The sequence below is a fragment of the Pleurodeles waltl genome, chromosome 7 (assembly GCF_031143425.1).
Source record: "Pleurodeles waltl isolate 20211129_DDA chromosome 7, aPleWal1.hap1.20221129, whole genome shotgun sequence".
In the NCBI taxonomy this organism is placed as follows: Eukaryota; Metazoa; Chordata; class Amphibia; order Caudata; family Salamandridae; genus Pleurodeles; species Pleurodeles waltl.
In genome coordinates, this window is record NC_090446.1 from 963816667 (window position 1) to 963834697 (window position 18031).

The 18031-nt window shown below is 44.8% G+C and overlaps 1 protein-coding gene across 1 annotated transcript in view; it reads right to left on the minus strand.

Annotated features, from left to right (window-relative positions):
* Positions 1-18031, minus strand: part of CBX8 (chromobox 8) — a 99221-nt gene that overhangs the window by 67435 nt on the left and 13755 nt on the right. The window lies entirely within an intron of this gene.

Genomic DNA, 18031 nt, shown 5'->3' on the forward strand with positions numbered 1-18031 from the left:
TGCGATTCAGTAAATCGGCCTTGCAAACCACAAACAGCGATTTTTAAGAAATCGCTAATTCTGATTCGCAAGGCCATTTCTTCATACATATGGCCCAAAATCTTTTATATTCTTCAGTTTTTAAAGTCCTCCAGCCTCTAAAAATATGGACACATTTCAACCTTTTGCAGTGTCTTTAAGTCCTCATCAGGACTATCCCAAGGATCTAGAAACCCATCAGACACAAACTCCTAGGACACCCTTGTATTACCATCTGAGCGCAATCTTTGTTGGGACAGCTATCCACAGAATTTATCATGGTAAAAATCAGCACCTTTATTCAGTCATATATCATAAACATTGTATTAAGACAAAACCTAACCGCATGTAGAGTATAACTTCACTGAAATTATCATAAAAATACTTTATACTAAAATCATTATGTATACACATCCTCAGTTGTACCACATGTACAAACCAAGGACTTTCTCATTAAGACAGGTCATAAAAGTGGAGGCTACCAGGCATACTGAAGAAGAAATATATTATTTTGTTTCTCTTGTAAGGTAAATTAATTCAGTCCTAAAACACATTTAAATTATATGTAAAAACATGGAAAAAGAATCTAATAATTCTGGGCTATAATTCTGAAACAGGGTGATATGTCATATTTTAGGCAGCAGTTCCAAGATATACACTTTTAAGCGTGTGTGTGTCGTCTTAGCAGACTGCTTTCTCCTTGAGTTAGTTACACACAAATCACTAGCATTGGAATAATCATGTGAAAGTCTCATCTGACATTCACTGGTAAAACTCTTCATAAGACTTTATGCAAAAACATCTTCTGATTTAATTGTAGAGCAGACGCTAAAAATGCCGTAGGCCCTGTATCAACTTATTACAGTGAGAAAATTACTATGTAGCCTTAGACTACATCCCCACATTATTCACTGAGAGAGAAATTGGCCATCTGTTTAACAAAAGTGCATTGTTCCTCGACAATCCCGACCATCATGTCAGTGACTGCTTTTAAATAAATCAGTCTTTATTTTTAAATGCAGCCCTTTACCTTAAAAGAAAACAGAATGTGTTCAAAAGAAAAAATGAAAATGTTTTATTTTTTAAGAGTAGGACCACTGCTTGCTCTTAAAAATAGTTGTTCAAACATTCTGAAAAGGTGAAGGTGTCTCAAGGGCACCCCTTCTCAGTTGTGAATGGGTTACCACCAACGTTTAATTGATGGTAAAGTGCGAATGTTTTGTGACCATATTTCGGTCGCAAAACATTAGTACTTACTATTCAGCTTACCTATTTGGAAGGGATGCCCTGAACACGACCCTTCCAAATAGAGATTCTGTTTTGGTCGCAAAACCACACTGCTATTCGATAACGAGTTACTGAATCACAATGTGGTGTTTATACATTACAACAAGCACTGGGAAAGCCAATAGGTCTTTCCTATATGAGAGCTATTGGCTTTGTCAATGTGTTTTAGCCATGTTGTACACCAGAATGGCTGCTGTTCAGCATGACTAAAAGTTAGTGGTGTAAAGGAGAGTTGTGTTGAGTTGGGTGTGATAGAATGGAGTGGCGAAGAGTGGAGTAGATTAGCAAAGAGTGGAGTAGAGTATTATGGAGTATCGTTGAATGGAGTGAAGGGACATTGAGTGAAGGGGCATAGAGTGGATTAAAATGTTATATAGTGTAGTGTGGTAGAGTGGAATAGAGCTGTGGAGTAGAGCTGTAGAGTGGGGTTGAGTGGCATGGAGTGTATTGGCACTGAGCAGAGTAGTGTAGCCTAGACTGAAGTGGCATACAGTATTGTGGAGTGGAGTGGAGTAGAGTGTCATAGTGGAGTAGCGTGGTCTCAGAGTGGAGAGGAGTGAAGTGGAGTCTCGTAGAGTTGAGGGGCATGGAGTGGAGTAAATTGCAGGGTGAAGTGGTGTAGCATGGAGTAAAGTGGCATAGAGTGTCAGAGTGGAGTAGAGTGGCACTCTGTTATGGAATGTCAGAGCAGAGAAGCATAGAGTGGCATTGTGTACAGTGGAGTAGAGTGGTGTGGCGTGGCGTAGAGTACAGTGGAGTTGGGTGACCTAGAGTGAAGTGTCATTGAGTGGCTCTGAGCGTGATGGAGTTTACTGGTGTATCGAAGTGTGAAGTGGCTTAGAGTGGAGGGGAATAGACTGGTGTAGAGTGGAATGGCGATGTGGAGTATGCATGGTGTGATAGCACACTGCTATTACAGACAACACATTTTCAACTGAAATGACCATTAGATTTATACATACAGTTTTACTGATAAAACTATATAAACTATAATATGTGGAAATGGCATTTCCTAGTGTAGCAATTGTAGGAAAGTGCCATCTTTCTAGCATACTTCCCCCCACTTTTTGTCTGATGTCAGTGTGTTTAGAATGTAGTTTACTGGGACCCTGCTAATCAGGACCCCAGTGTCTGGGCTCTCTCCTCTAAATTTGGTTGCGGGTAAACTTTTTACACCCACAATTGGCATACTGGTGCACCCATGTAAGTCCCTAGTATATGGCGCCTATGTACCCAGGGCATTGGTACACCAGGGGTTTCCCATGGGTTGCAGCATATATTGTGCCACCCATGGGAGCCCATGCAAACTGTGCATGCACCCTTTTACCACCGAACCTGGTCCTTGCACTCAGACACTCTAAGTCTGCCCTCTGGTAGGCCCTTCAGCCCAAAGGCAGGGTTCATGTCCCTAAGTGTGACGGTGCCCGTACATGAGCAGGGTGCCCCTACGAACCCCAGGCCATTTCCTGGACTCTAAGTGTGGGGAAGCCATCTTAAGGTATGTAGTGGAAACTGGTCAACATGAGTGGTCCAAACCTAGGCCTGTTTGGTATCAAACATGTTAGAATCATGCAACCACACCAAATCTAGTGTTAGTTGCATGATACCATGTACTGTGGGGGTGCAACTACACCAATTCTAGTATTGGTTGCAGGATACCATGTACTCTGGGGGTTCCTTAGAGGATCCCCCAGTTCTGCCTTTGCAGCCTTACGGGGTCTAGCTGCCAGCCCACGCTGCTGTTGACCCCAGACACTGTTCTGCCGTCCTGCTGGTGAGCTTGACTCAGGCCAGTGAGGCAGAACAAAGCATTTCCTGCAAGGGAGAAGTGTGACCTCCTCCCTGTGTGTATTAAGTGTCTAAAGGCTGGGTTGGCTTGGCCTCTGAGTGCCACTAGACTGCTTTGAAAGGCACATTTGGTGCCCTCCGTGCATAATCATGACCCTCCCTCTGTCCAGCTCCTCCACTACGGAGGCGCACAGAGCTCTGCCAGGTGGCCACTTGATTCTGCCATCTTGAAAATAAGATGGTCCCCTGGTTAGGCCAGGTGGATGATGTCCCTGACCCCCTCTGATAAGTAAGTCACTTCAGAGAGTGACCAACCCCTTTTAGAGTTACTTAAGGGCTCCCTCACAGGTGGGTCCTCAGATTCGTCGAGGAAGACTCTCCAAGGAGCTGTTTCTGGCCTCTGGAGCTGCTGCTGGTCTGCTTTGGACACAAACAAATCTGCTTCGGGTGGGAATGCTCCCACTGCAACACTGTTTCTCCAGATCCTGCAAGAATTGTGCAGCATCCAAGGCTGTGCATCCTCTAGGGTCACAGGGACTATGTTTGCACCTGGAAGCACGAAGGAATCTCCATTGGAGTGAAGGAGTCACTCCCTTGCATCCGCAAGCATCTGAAGACAACGTTGACCGGCTAGTGGGGTATGCTTTCCCACGGATATCTGAAAACTCAACTTCACAGGTGGTGAGTCTGTAGCTTCCTCTGGGTCCTGCTTGTCTTCGGACTAACTTGGGAGACTGTGGGCCCCTGTTCTCACTGGCCTGGAACCCCTGTGCACCGTGACTGTTGCACTTGCCAAGGCTTGTTGACTTCCTCCAGGAGATCTTCAGCTGCCAAGAATCCCCAGCCTCCAGCACTCTGCAGTCGAAGATCAGCCCCTGTCCTGCAACTCCTGCGATGTGGGACTTCTGTTTTGTTGTGCTGGTGAAGCCTCCTTGTGACTGCCCTTGTCCACTGCCTGTGGGTCACACACAGGGGCTCCATCGACTTCTGCTGACCTTTCTGCATGCTGAGGGCCAGCCATGACTCCCCCCTCAAGGGTAGAATCTCCTGGACTTTGCCGATCCCAAACACTTTACAAACACCTCTTCAGTTCCTGCTTGCATTTGCCAGTGCTTGTTGGTGACCTCGCTGGTCACTGATCCTCCTGCAATCCGGTGACCGTCGAGGGACAGCTCATAGACAACTCCTGGGATCTTCTGCAGCTCCTGGCCCCGCTGCTGGACTTCTTCCACCGACTTGCAGGAACATCACCTCTAGGAGGGTGGGCATTACCACCTGGGCACTTCCAAGGGTGCTGGGCTCTGACACCTTCCTTTTCAGTTCTTCCACACCCAGAATCCATCCCTGGGTTCCACCGGCCTGGTCCACGGGTTGTGATAGAAGCTGGATAATCCGAGGCATCCACTGACTTCAGAGAGACCCTTTTCACCTCTGCATCCGGGTCCCCTGTCTTCTGGGTATCCTGGGGTGGAGGTACCTCCAACCTTCCTCTTGGTTGCTGGTTTACTCGGGCTCCACTGGGAAGGATCCTGAAGCCCAAGAACTCCAACCACAACTCTATGTTAGCCTATGGGAAGACTGGGTGGGTAACTACCTTGCACCGGGTCGCATGGGGCAATTAATGTGCTTACCTCTGGTGTTCCTAATGCCCATAGCAAACTACCACACTTACCTTGGTTGGGTTCACTATTTCACATTCCACTTTTTTAGTGTGTGGTTTGGCCTACCCTAGGGCCCTGTACATTTCTTTTGGTTATTTTGTGTACCTATTATGTGTAGTTATTCCCAAAGGGAGATACACCAATGCTAGTCTAGTAGCAGTGTTGTAATAAAGTATCCTTTCCACTTCTGTGTTTTTTCTTGTGAGTGAGTTACTCTCTGACTACTGTGGTATTGTAAGTGCTTTACATTCCTCCTGGATAATCTTCAGCTGCTTACCTCAGCTACCCATAGAAAGCTTTTGCTATCTGGACACTTATTCACTATCACTAAGGGTTGCCTGGACTCAGTATAGGGTGCAACACCAAAGGTGTACACCATAAATGTTATGGTGGAGCGAGACTCCTACATTGGTGGTGCAGCTGTGTGATAAGACACTTGCATTGCTTTACCACTTGGTCAGCAAAGACTTTTCATAAGAAAGATCACTAATAACCTACTGGTTACACCTTACACTAGTAACCTCAGGGACTTCTAAACGTTTGCCTAGGTAGTCAGGGGCCTAGCATAGCCCTTTCTCCAAGCCTTTTACAAGTTTAGAAACTTAGAGTAGATAGGTGCATCACATACACTACTCTAACACCATGCCTTTAGTGGAAAACACTGACCAGATTCGGGAGTATAGGTATAGGGGTGCTTAGGTACAAAGAACTTAGGCACCAGTGTTCAGCTAGTAACTTAAAGACAGGTAGTACCCCTAACAAGACTATTCTCCTAGACCTACTTATTCAGGATGTCCTTTAGAATCCAGATAGGGAGAGGGAATTAAATGAAGAGGGTGAACCTCCAGTGTTGGAAGAGACGGTACCAGGAAGAGAAGGAACCATGAGGATTCTGAGGAGAACCTTGAGCCAGCAGGGAGCTGTGTTGGTAGCACAAGAGAGGGCCATAGTAGTAGGCCCTCTTTTTCTCCCCCTGGGCTGGTCATAAGGGTACCCAGAAGGAGTGTATCCTATTCATCCTCCGCTTCCCTTGCCTCTGCATCTGCTGTTGATACCATGCACTCTAGCTCAGATGAGAGATCCCTAGAAAGGGGGGGTTAGCTTGCTGAAACTTGAGAAGGCCAAACTCAAGTTGAAAAAGCAGCATCTGGCTCTAAAGAGAGAGGACCTTGAGATGGAAAGGGAAAGAAAGAATTTGGGGTACAACCCCATGGTGGCAGCATAAGAGAGTCCAGCGTCAGGGAAGACTCTTTTAATTCCTTGAATCTCAGCAGGAGAGTCCCTCCTTACAAGTCTAGAGAGGGCCTGTAAAGTTCAGAAGGTCCCTCAGAGGCAGTGGGCAGCTATCCTGTGGCTCGTCTTTGCAGACAAAGGCAGAGACAAACATTTGACTGTGAGGGAGGAAGATGCAGATAACTACCAGGTCTTGAAAGAGGCTATGATTGATGGGTTTGGGCTCACAACTGAGGAGTATAGGATTAAGTTCAGAGAAACTCAGACGGAGTCCTCCCAAGATTGGGTAGATTTTGTGGACTATTTAGTTAAGGCTCTGGAAAGCTGGTTGCATGGTAGTGATGTGCATGACTATGAAAGGCTGTACAATCATATCATGAGAGAGCATTCTTAATAACTGTGTGTCTAAAAAGCTGCATCAGTACCTTGTGGACTCAGATCTGACCTCTCCCAAAGAATTGGGAAAGACAAAAGACAAATGTATTCGCACTAGGGTGAGTAAGAAAACTGAAAGTGGGGGTGACCAAACGAAGAAGGGTTATTCTAAAATCCAGGAGAATGGTGGTGGAAAATCTACGGAAAGGAAGAGAGAGTCTTCATCAGGGCCATAAAATGATTCTGGTGGCGGGTCCAAATCCTCTTCCTCCAAAAGGAAACCTTGGTGCTTCCTGTGTAGGGCATAAGACCGTAGGGCAGGTGACAGCAATTACCCTAAAAAAAAGCACCAGGAGTACTACTACCACTTCTCCTAGTGCCCCTAGCAATAGCACTGGCGGTGGTACTTCAACCAAGGGTGTAGCTGGGTTCACCTTGGTGAGTGCAGTGCACTCTGGCCTAGACAGAGAGACCACTGAGGCTGTCTTAGTATCATAGGGTGGCACTGACCTTGCCACTCAAGATGCCTGGCCTCCTAATATGAGGAAATACAGGCAGCACCCTCATATAAATGGAATTGAGGCAGAAGCTTACAGAGACACAGGTGCCATTGTCACAATGGTGACTGAAAAACTGGTGTCTTCTGAGCAACTCTTACTTGGTCACAATTACCAAGTCACCAACGCAGATAACATCACTAAGTGCCACCTCAGGCAGTTGTTAACCTTAGCCGGGAGGTGAGGGGGTTACTGGCCCTTAAAGAATTGTAGTGTCCTCTTCTATTCATATGGATTGGCTCATGGACAATGATTTGGAGACCTCTGCCTGGGCTGAGGTGGGGATACAATCCATGCAACAATGCTGGGTATTCCTGCCAATGTCTTTGTGACAACTAGAGCACATGCCAGGAAACAGGGAGAATCAGGAGCACTGGAGCCTGAAAGAATGGACCACTCAGATCCCAAGAAGAGAAGTAGGAAGGGTAAGATATTACCCCTTGCCCAGGACTCATGAGGATCAATCCCCTCAGGGGGATGATTTTACTCCTAGTGAAGAACCTGCACCGGAGGAGCTGGGAGCTGACACAGCAGAGGTATTAGGTGCAGGGGGCCCTCCAGGGAAGAACTGAGTTTGGAGCAGAAATCCTGCCCCTCTCTTGAAAGCCTCAGGAAGTAGGCTGCTGCAGAAGTGGCGGGGGAGATCAGGGGACCCCACATGGCCTACTGGGAAAATGGGCTTCTATTCTCAGAGGCTAGAGAGTCCACAAGCCTGGTGCCACCAGGAGGATGGTCATACCTCAGACATTTAGGGAGTTCTTATTGACCTTAGCCCATGACATTCCACTTGCAGGACATCTTGGGCAAAGCAAGACTTGCCCCATATGTCTGAAGGCACCAAGGAGTTTTGTCACTTCTGTGTAACCTGCCTAGCCAGTGTCAAGACAGGTGGCACTACAAAGGCCCCCTTAATTCTACTTCCAGGGATTGGGATACCCTTTGAAAGGGTATGTATTAACATTGTAGGTCCCGTTGACCTTCCTACAGCATCAGGGAACAGATTTATTCTGGTGGTGATGGGCCATGCTACCAGGTTCCCAGAGGCCATTCCCCTTAGGTCCACTACAGCTCCTGCAGTGGCCAAGGCCCTCCTGGGAATCTTTTCCGGGGTGGGCTTTCCTAAGGAGGTTGTATCTGACAAAGGTGCAAACCTCATGTCTGGATACCTCAAAGAAATGTGGAAGTATTGTGAAGTAACCTATACATTCACCACTCATCATCATCCGTGGGTTAGTTGAGAGATTCAACAAAACTCTAAAAGGTATGATTATGGGACTCTCTGACAAACTGAGGAGAAGATGGGGGATGTCCTTTTACCTTGCCTTCGTTTTGCGTATAGGGATGTACCACAGAAGGGAGTGGGCTACAGTCAATTTGAACATCTGTTTGGACATCCAGCTGGGGTTCCACTTGCTCTTGTGGAGGAGAGTTGGGAGCAATCTCACCAACCCCCTGAACAGGACATAGTTGGCTATGTACTAGGCCTGCACTCTTGCATGGCAGAGTATATGAAGAAGGCTTCCAAAAACCTTGAAGCCAGCCAAGAGCTTCAAAAACAGTAGCATGACCAAAAGGCTGTACTGACCGTTTACCAGCCAGAACATAAAGTGTGGGGGGTCTTAGAGCCTGTGGCCCAAGAGCACTCCAAGACAAGTGGAGTGGCCCACACAATAGTTAAGCAGAAAGGTGAGGTCACCTATTTGGTTGACTTAGGCACTCCAAGAAGCCCTCACAGGGCACTTCATGTGAACTGCCTTAAACCTTTATATGGCAGGGCTGACATGAGCTTGATCATGGCCACTGATGAAGGGCAGGAACCAGAGAGTGATCCTCTCCCTAACCTCTCCCACAACCCTGCTGATGGTTCAGTGGAGGGGTAGCCTTTGCAGGTTGCCTCTCTGAACAATGACAAGCTGACTGCAGACAAGTTCTCGGTGAGTATTCTGAACTCTTCTCCCTGGCCCCTAGTCAGACCATCTGGTGTGCCCACGATGTGTACACAGGTGACAGGCTACCTGTGAAGAGTACAACCTAGAGGCAGCCTGACCATGTCAGAGATTGCATCAGTGCAGAAATCCAAAAGATGATGGATTTGGGGGTAATTAAGCCTTCAGATAGCCCTTGGGCTAGCCCAGCAGTCCTTGCACCCAAGTCTCATTTCCAGGGTGGAAGGAGAGAAATTAGGTTTTGTGTAGACTACAAAGGCCTAATTGCAGTCACTAAGACCCATCCAAGTCCTAGGGCAGATGAGCTGATGGATACTCTGGCTTCAGTCAAGTACCTCAGCACTTTTGACCCGACAGCAGGCTATTGGCAGACCAAGCTAACTGATGCTGCCAAATCTAAAACAGCATTTTCAACAATCCTGGTGGGCATCATCACTTCACAGTGATGCCCTTTGGTCTGAAAAATGCACCTGCTACATTCCAGAGGTTGGCGAATCATTTTTCTGGCAGGCCTGGAAGACTTTAGTGCAGCATATCTAGATTAAATTGCGGTCTTTAGCTCCACCCGGCAGGTTGCAGAACCACCTGGTCCACCTCAGGAGTGTACCGGAGGTCTTGAAAAAGGCAGGCCTCACTATCAAAGGCTGCAAAATGCAAGATAAGGCAGAGTAAAGTGGTTTACTTGGGCCACCTGGTAGGTGGAGGCCAAGGTCAACCCCTACAGAGCAAACCATCATGGATTGGCTTGCTCCAACTACGTAGACCCGAGTCGGAGCTTTTCGGGTCCTGACTGGGTACTACAGGAAATATGTAAAAGGGTACAGCTCCATTGTAGCCCCCTTGAATGATCTCACTTCTACGAACTCCTGGCTGCTGGGGGCACTTACCGTACTTACCTTTGGTGTTTCTATCTACCCCTGCCCCTAGCCAACTACAACACTTACCTTGGTTGGGGTCACTATTTCACATTCCACTTTTTTAGTATAGGATTTGACCCCTCCCCTAGGGCCCTGTACATTTTATGCTATATATGTTGGTTAGTTTGTGCACCTGTTTTGTGTAAATATCTCCAAAGGGGAATATACCAATACTAGTCTAGTAGTAGTGCTGTAATAAAGTATCCTTTTTTTTTTTGCAACACTTGTGTGGTTCTTTCTTGTGAGTGAGTTACTGTCTGACTACTGTGATATTGCAAGTGCTTTACATTCCTCCTGGATAAGCTTCAGTTGCTCGCCTCAGCTACCCCCAGAGAGCTTTTGCTATCTGGGCACCTATTCACTATTTCTAAGGTTTGCCTGGACTCCGTATAGGGTGCCACACCATAGGTGTACACCATAAACTGAGCCAGCCTCCTACAGTGATTTTTTTGATCATTTTAAAATATTTGTTTCTGCCACACTTCCGAATTACAGATCAAGTGCTTAATTTGTGATATTGTGATATATTCTGCAATATGTGCACAGTTTATTTACAGACAATTAAATTTTGCTGTGTGCTAGAAAAAAAAATCTTTCCTGCAAAACTATCACATAAATACTCTCACTCTGACATAAGAGAAAGAAAAGTAAACATTAGGCCCCCTCGAAAGACAGAACCTGACATTTGACCTCTATCTCTGAATGCACAGCAAATGTGGTAAGATAGGTAAAAAAATTTAAGGCCTGTTTACAGAAAACATGGACTCGTGGAAGAATACATGGAGAACATGTGAACAAATGTTTGATCCAATGGAGGGAAGACGACAAACTAGACAGCCCAAAACGAAAAAGGCAGCAAATAGAAAGCCAGAAAATGTGAGTTACAAAGCACAAAAACAATGGTAAGCAATGGGCAAAATGCATTCAACGGGAAGCTTAGAGTGCCCACAAGAACTATTTTTGCAACGAGACAGCCTCTCCGTCTCATTGACTTCAACCTAAAAAATAATTTGTGCCGTCGCAAACGGTCAGATTACGTGAATCGGGCCAATTGCAACAGAAAAAATGCTTTGTACATGTCGTCTTTGGTCAATTTTGTGAAGTTTATAGACTGCCTCTCTTTCTGTTATCCACTGTGCATCAATCTTCCAACCACTTCAGGCTTCATTCGACGTTGCAGTTTACGCCCTAATGTAGTGACAGGCGCTATGTCCCACTTCAGCAATCTTTATCACAGGAGCACTCCGTGGTCTTCAAGGCCTACCATGCCCCCACTATCTTGATAACTGGAGGGTCTTTTGTGGTCCCAAGCACCTAGCTGGGACCTGCTGAGAGTCCCCACTAGACAGGAGGGCTCTACTGTGGGGGTGTGGCTTTGCCCTCCTCAGTCGGCATCAGCTTTAGGTCCCACCTGCCATCTTAAAATTCTGCCACATCAAATGCGGTCAGAGCCGTGCAGCTGCCACAACACTGTGTCGTCCTCCCTGAGGCCTCTTGAGCAGTCCAAGCACTCCCCTATCTTCTGCCATTGGGGCTCATGCAATCTGCCCAAGGAAACTGCAAGGAAAATGCCGGTGCTGGACGTCATTACTCTTCGGCATCACAGCAACGACACTGTGTAATTCTCCTTGTTCTTGACAGCAAAAGAGAAAGTGTACCCAATATCTTTTATACATAGTCACATGGGAACTGAGCTTGTTTTAGGTCTCTCGTGTTCTAAAAATATAACAGGACAAACGTAAATGCAAGATATTACCATATGTATGTGGTATTTATATGACATAAACTTAGCCAAAAAGGCAGCAAAACGCTGTACAAGGTCAAAAGTAAATACACAATCAACAAGTAACAGGAGAGGTAGCTGGTTATTGGTTTGCTATTGCATTGTGATGCAGTGATTTCATTTTTTGCCCAACCTGGCCCAGCATTTGGGCAGTCATTATGGATACAGCAATGTTGGTTCTACCTGTATCCTGGTTCCATCTCCTGTTGCATCAATGACTGCTGATTTATTTCCCCCTCAAATTCTGTTGAGTTTATCGCCACCAGAGAGTCTACACTTAGGTGATTTATCTGTCGTAAAAAACACCTCCGACTTCTAGTCCTTCTTCATAGCTTGCTTATGCTCCATCTATCGTTAGGCCTCATCACTGCATGCATCCCGATTATTCTGTGGGTCTCTCGGTTAGCTACGGCCTGAGGGGATGGAGGGGAAGGAGAGGGGGTTCGTTTCTCCAGCCAAGTCCAAGCCTCTTCAGCAGGACTAAGAAATGGGGCATTCCCTGAAAGAGTACTTTTGGCTTAGCCGGAAAAAGCAGCATATATTTAAATTCTACATTTGTCAGCTTCTGTTTCTGGTCATAGGTTATCTACGGTTCTTGGATAGCCAATGTATAGTCTGGACAGATGAGTATTTTGTCTGACCCGCGCTATACTTTTCCTGTGAGTCTCACTTCACTTCAAATAGTGTCTCTTTAGCAATAATTTATCTATCATTGCCCTTAGCGGGGGCCCCTGGCAGTAGTCTAATCGCAAGGGCTCTAGGCACCTGTTTGATGACAAGATAAGTCAAGAAGTTCTTGCTGGTATAATTGAAAATAGCCACTTCCTTAGGAACTCCTCTGGAGATTTTCTCTCGGTTTGCCAGAAATCAGTGAATCAGAGGATTTTGCTGTGAGAATGTCTTTACGCAACTTCCCTCATTGCCAATTCAATGGACTTCAGTAGAGGTTTTACCCAGTGTCAGCACTGTTTTCTTGAGGTCTTTAACCATGACCTCCAGTTCCTCTCTATGAGACATTTCATGATACATTCAAGAGATCCTGGCAGAGGAGCATTACAGCTGACCCACCTTGCCGCCCTGGATCTCCGAAAAGCCTGCAGAGTTGTTTCTGTGGTTGGCAGGTGTATCACCCGGCCCTTATCCCCTCCAAGATGGTTTGATCCCTCTTGGAGAATCACGTTAGTGTACTTATACATCTTTCCCTGTTTGGGGGCTCGGTTTGCCACTGTCTTTGCCCTTTAGGCCTATGGTATGCCTTTTGTATCCTGAGACTCATGTGACTACAATGAGCTTCAGAAAGAGGTTCTTGCAGTGGAATTCAGGGCTCCTCTCTCTGGTACAAGTTAACCTAGCCCCCTCCCTCAATGTACAGGGAGCATGTGCATCCAGCCCCTTAATAGTTTAGGGGGTTATTCTAACTTTGGAGGAGTGTTAATCCGTCCCAAAAGTGACGGTAAAGTGACGGATATACCACCAGCCGTATTACGAGTTCCATAGGATATAATGGACTCGTAATACGGCTGGTGGTAAATCCGTCACTTTTCCGTCACTTTTGGGACGGATTAACACCTCCTCCAAAGTTAGAATAACCCCCTTAGTCTGTATCATTATCTCATACTGTGACTTCAAGGCCTTTCGGGTTGCAAGGTGGCTTTTTTTATCTGACCTGGTCTGCAGTCACCATGATGTGCAATGTGCTGCTCCTTATGTGTTCGAGCTACAGGGAGTAGTCTTCCATCGCTCAGTTTCAAGAAGGGGGGGGGTTAAGTGAATGGCAAAAGAAGGTCCGCTGCTATCCCACAATGCCCCTGCCCCAACCCAGACATCTACATCATTCTTCTCCAGGGTGCAGTCACTCTCCATGCTCCACTCAACTTGTGCTCCCGTTCTGCTTATGTCAATGTTTCGGGTGTCCTGCAGTGATTTCTGCCATGGCGCCTCTAGGAACTCTACATCCACGGCTCTTGGCTCCTATTCCTGCTGACCTCCACTCCTAACCCTGCCCCACAACTCATTTAGGAGATCCACAAGAACTGGTTTGGCATCCTATTCTCTCCCTTTCAAGTATGCCCCATGTCTCACATGTTGCTCAACACTGTAGTGTCAAAAACGATGCCCACAGCCACTACCCTGTATATTCCTGAGGTTCAAGGAGGTTGTCTGTGTCCATTCACTGCAGCCTATTGTTGACTCCTGGGAGGTATTTCGCATCTACTTAAGGCAAACGTGGGCTGAGACTTATGCTAATTAGACTCTGATACTCCAGGGAGGTAGAGGATAACTTTTAAAAAGTTAATTTTCATTAATATTTATTAAACTCTTACCGCCGTTGAATTGGATTTGTAACAACTATTAAATACAGGAGTTTAATTTTTTTTCTAGCTGGTCCCTTTCCTGAGATACAGGTTCAGCAGGGCCAAAGGCAAATTATGTGGCACATTTTGCGTATTACCTCGTTATTTCACCAGTCCGACACCTAAATACAACAAGCAACAAAAAAGATGACCAGACTCCCTCTGTAAAGGGCTTTTCACTCAGCACATGTTGCTGTGTTTTTAACTTTTAATCAGTCCGAACTAGAAATAATTGTTTTTCGTAAAAACTAGTTTATGCTGCAGATGATGGATTATGTGGCAAATCCACAATTATGCAAACAAACACCACAAGAATGCATATATCTAGCAGCCCAGAGTACAAGTCTTTTAATCTGTACAACGGTTTTCTACATAGGACAGATAGACCTGCCACAGAGGAAATAGCCTTTTAAAGCAGTGATTCCCAACCTGTGGTCAGGGGGTGGGGGAAGGGTAATGTGTGTTTCTGCAAAGCCTACTTTGGTGGGGAGGGGCTGCAGAAGGGTAATTAGGGATGGGGGAGGGAAATCGAGATTACTGAGAAAATTGAATAATATTAACTGATTAATACAGTCTATATAAATAAAGAAGTTTAATATCCAATGTCAAAGGCTAAAATAGTCTGTAAATGTGAAGAAATTTCAAATTGGGGACTAAAAATTAAGTTAGTATCCTCAGATTGATTTGTGAGAGCAGTGCAAGTGCATCATACAGAATACAGTATGGACGATGAATAGCCTGAATTGAATTTAGAAACTCTCTAAATCTCCTATTAAAATTACAACTTTGATTTTTGTTATATCTGATGGTGAATTAAATAAATTATTTCATCACGTAAATTTGTTTGATGACTGTTTGTTATTCCTTGTGTATTGTTTAGCAGTTCAAATAATAGAAAATGCATAGGCCAGGTTCCCTCGCTTCCAGTATTGACTCGGTGAGGGTTTCCCAATTTCAATAATAATTTAGTGGGGGGTCCTCGGCTTCCAGTAATGAGTAAGAAGAGGTCCTCAGAAATTAAAAGGTTAAGAACCACTGTTTTAGTGCTATATCACTGTACAGACATGGTAGTATTAATGTTCTACATGTCCCACTTTTAAATACCATGCAACCAACATTGTGGGCTACAAGACTCACATAGGGGTGACTTACTAATGTTTAAAAGGGGTGGGTTACCTGTTAAAAGGGTTATTTTAACAGAGTGTGCTACAGATATAAACTGCAGCAGTAAAGCTACTATGGCAGGTAGGCCTGAAGCCATGTTCTCCTTGTCACCCTACTTGACTGGGCGGCCCAATAAGTGCTTTCATTTCACTGGTGGCATTTAATTATCAGGCCTTAAGTACATTTTGTACCATATACTAGGGACGTATAAGCAAGTTAATTATGCCAATTCGACTATGTTTAAAGGGAGAGCACAAGCACTTTCATGCTGGTTTGCAGAGGTATATGCACGGAGTTCTAAAGCTCACATGGAGGATAGGGCAGAAATTGGAGTGGGAGGAGCGACATCCAGAAGATGGTCAATTCCTACACAAACTTTGTTGGAATATGAGTGATAATGGTAGGCATTAATGGTCACTCATTTTGGCACAATGAATGTTGCAATGGAGCAGAGTTTCCCCGAACTGTGGTCCATGAGCTGAATTTTGGTGGGCCAGGAAAGTCCAAACAATAAATAAAGATGCTTTGAAATTCTTTGTTTATATTGTCACATTTGTTGAACTTCAATGTCAGAGGTCAAAAGTAAGATTGGGGTACACCAACAGTGAAACGAAAGGCTGTAGTAGGTCATTGTTTGTAACATACACCAAAATGTAATTATCTGTAAATGAACTGTATGCATCCAGCAGTTAGGAAAGCAAAACCGAAGCACATTTGTTTTGTAATTTGCGGGAAACAAAGATTTTGATAGGATCAAAACAAATCTATATACTTGGTGATGGACAAATTATAAATATCCAAAGAAACCACATTTCTACACATTATCATTTTTGTGAAATGTAGTTTTATCAATAAAACTGTATGTGCGGATTTAGGGCCCATTTCAACTAAACAATGTGCTGTCTGTAAATGACAGTGCACTCCCTGACAATGCGTAAGTTACAATAAAATAAATTGCCTACCTCATGTTCATTAAAGCTAGTTTGCTCGCAAAAGTTTGTCATTCTCAAAACTGAGCTGCGGTTCTAGAAAGTGTGGTAAGCACAACTGAGGACTGGGTTTCATACCAACATGTGAATAAGTATGTTAAGTTTACCGCTCATGTTATGTAAAAGGACACTGTCACAAATCTGTATGGAGGCAGCTTAGGATACATGAGTATTGCTTATGATACAAGTCATTTATTTTTATTCAAAAAAAGTCACCTAAAATTACTATCAGAGTATATGCACCTAATATGGGCCTGCATAGTCCAGACATGGTTAAAATGAAGTTTAAACCACAGGTTCTAGAGTGTTTTTTAAACACAAATGTTATTATATTTTGTATAACAACTCTGGTACCCATTTATACAATGCAACTGCGTTACATTTTCACAAATAATTTGGAACACCGCAGACAATTCAATAAATGTGATATAATTTGGCGGGTTTACCTGGGAACCCCTCACCCCTTACTACTGTCTAACCTTTAACTGTGTCACCAAACAAAAACATGTTCTATAGAAAGCTAGTATTGTGGCTACTTCTTAAATTGTACAGAATGAACTGGATAATTGTGTATTGTCCTTTCACTGTATTACAGAACAGTTCATAGCTGGATATGTAGGCGGTGTGGGCGCTATATTGTCTTGCTTGGGTGTTAAATTGGCGTACATTACATGATTGTGATATGTAGCCTGTAATAGGAACCTAAGAGCCACACAACTAGGGAGTGTGTATCTGAACAAGTGGCATGCCATGGGGTCCATCTGGTCCTCACTGTTATAGCTCACTTGTCCTTTAAAGTTCTCTAATAAAATATTCCATTCTAGTGAGATTTGTGCCTTGTGCACCCTCCTATACTCCTCTCTCTGCAGTGCTTCACTCTCTGCCAGTCCCCAACCAGTGATTTCCATCACCACTGATATACTTGTGGAGCTTTCAGGAACTTGCATTGTCTTCTTACTAAATGTTTGGCCAATAGGAGCACCAAATCAATAAATCGGGCTGTCACCTTGGCCTTCTGTGGACGTGGGTAGAGGCCAAGGAAGCAGGAGTCAGGCGTCTCCCAATATGACTGGCCCGTAAAAGCAGACAGTGATTGTGTTATCTCTGCCCAATAATTAGCTAGCACTGGACATTGCCATAACATATGTAGTAGATCCACGCCCATTTGATGACATCTGGGGCATTCAGCTGCTGCTCCAGGAAACATTTCATTTATGTGGTGTGTTATAAGGTATGCTCAGTGTAAGATTGAGAATTGAATGAATTTGAATCTAGTGTTGAGTGATACTGTCTTGGGGATGCTAGCAAAAAGTCCCACTCTTTCTCGATAAGGATGTGGGATAGGTCTGCCTCCCACTTCCTGCGTAGTGGCTCTAAGGACATCTCTAAAGGTGTTCTAAGGTTGTGATACAACCAACGGACCAGGTGACGGCCATGTCCCATGGTATGTAATGTCTGAAGAAGTGCAAATGTGTTCGGATCTTCTCCCTCCAGTGCCCAATGCTGCCTGCCTAACACAGGATACTTGCCGGAAGGAGGAATAGATTATCTGTTAATCCAAGAAAGTGGATGAAATTAGAGTGTGGCCAAGGCAAGACATACAGAGACGCATCCTTTGGAACTACTACCTTAATCATGATTTATCACCCATATTTCAGAAATATAGCCCTGAAATATTAGATTCGTTCTCCATGTGTTTGTACATAAATGAAATAATTATTTATAGGGAAGGATGCAATATACATTACGAGAGAAATAGAATGATATACATCTCCTGCAGTATGCCTGGTGGCCCCCACTTTTATAGACTATCAGAATGAAACTACGGCCACGGTCTCCCTGTGGTACAAGTAAGGATGTTCATATATAATACATAAAGGCGATGGCTGCACATATAATTATTTCTCTCAAGTAGTAGATCATCTTGTCGCCATGAGCACCTCTTCCTCTTCAATAATA